The following is a 2,115-nucleotide window of genomic DNA, read 5'->3' as shown; positions in this document are numbered from 1 at the left end:
CCTATTTTCTCTTTTCTTTTTAATGAAATGCCAGCAACATTGTATTAACTATTAAACAAGAAGAGTTCATCAACCCTCAAGACACAAATGAATGACGATCAAGGGGTTCGTTTCGTGACATGACGATATGTCCAAGGCTGGAATAAGATCTCATAGACGACAAAAAACATAATTTATCACGTGGGATAATGTAGGTGTCGACACATATGGTTAGAGTGTTGCATATGACACATATGCACGAATTTCAACTTTTGATGAGTGGAAAACAAGTGTCTATATCTACCGCACAAATTTCAAGTTTTCATGCATTGGAAAACAAGTGTCGTCGCCTATATCATTTTCAATTACAAGCTAATATCACGTACCATTTCATGTTGTCACGTAAGCACATAAACATGTAAAGCACTCACAGTCTTGATGCGTCGATCGATGACAATATATGCATGTTGTGTCTATAGAAATCTTGTACATGGTCTCTAATATCTCTACTCTACTACGCTTGGAACATTCATGATTTATATTGTAATTATTATATCACTATTCCACATGTCAACGAAAGATAACAATGAACTATTAAAAATAGGTTTAATTAAATTTATTTATTTTTTCAAGTAGGTGTCGACACTCAAACTTCACGTGTCAACAACAAGCTAAATTAAGGGTCATTTTGGATTAAATTCATCTAAAAAGGCCAATTATACCCTCACAAGATGGTGGCTCGTTAGAACAAACCAATTTTGAAATTTGTATACTCATTTTTTTTGAGTTTTATTCGGATCGAATTGCTTGTTAGAGTTCAATAGACTCCGATACTATATTAAGATTTGATTTTTCTATTTTAAAAGGTCAACCCTATTAAGAGAGTAGTCCAATCATATAAGTTGATCATGTTTTCTTTTTTATTCGATGTAGAATATTTATTCCTTAACAGGACAAACATTTAGAAACATTTGAACAATTTCCCTAACCAATTAGAAGGAAAGTACTCTGATAAACCATATAGATAAAGAGCATTACTCAATTGGATATTTTCCACATACCAGCCCTTCCCATTCTTGTTCACCTCCACCTATTAAAACCTCCTCTTCATAGAGCCCTATACAAACTCCTTCGAAAACACTGCCCAATCTTCTTCCTCAGCCTCGGCTTCCACCATGTCGTGGTGTTGCCATCACAGAGTCGGTGGCGGAATACTTCACCAAAAATGACATAGTTTTCGCCAACCGGCTAGTCCTCTCGTAGACAAGTACATAGCCTACAACAACAAAAGCTTGGGTGGAGCTCCTTAAGGTAGGCACATGTGCAAACTTCGCCAAGGCCGCGCCCAGGAAGTGCTATCAATGACTCGACTCGACTCAACACGTTTCGGCCAATCCAACATGATGACATCGAACGATTACTCAAAAGCCTATACAGAACTCCATGCAATAGATTTACAAAAGTTGTGTGGACCAACTCATTTACGACTTAATTAAAAGCCTATACAGAACTCCATGCAATAGATTTACAAAAGTTGTGTGGACCAACTCATTTACGACTTAATTAAGCTCTTAGATAAAGGTCACACTCATACAGTTTTCATAAATGAGTGATGACGAGATTTAATTAGCCACCCTGAATAAAAACACAATGACCATTGCCGGATTGCCCTAGCCTGACACAAATGGCACAAATTTAATTTCCTTCAATTTTTATTCCTCCAGAAAATAAAATCAATTCCCAATTTCTCTCAATTTTTTTTCCCAGGTTTATGTCATATTTTGACTTTTAAAATTTTTGTTCATGCATTGACTTTAAATGCTAGCCCCCAACATTTTGGTCTAGGTCCGCCCTTATAACACAAGTTTTTTGTCTAGCTTTGATTCAGGTCCTACTTGGGCAAAAGTTGTCTGAAGCGGCCTTTGATGTAATAATGAGGTATTTTGGTAAAGAAGAGGAGAGTGAACAAGGGAAAATATTACGTGAATCGGTCGGCAATGTTTTTAAGAAGATGTGATCGGTCATTTGCTCTCTCTCCAAGAATGGTAGCCATAATTTTATTAGCGACCAAACCCTTAAAATGCTTATCACGGTAAGTATTTTAAGATACGTGTCAACTTATTCTTCCGACACGAG

The sequence above is a fragment of the Olea europaea genome, chromosome 2, assembly GCF_002742605.1.
Source record: "Olea europaea var. sylvestris chromosome 2, O_europaea_v1, whole genome shotgun sequence".
Classification (NCBI taxonomy): Eukaryota; Viridiplantae; Streptophyta; class Magnoliopsida; order Lamiales; family Oleaceae; genus Olea; species Olea europaea.
Note: the sequence above shows the minus strand (reverse complement) of the source record.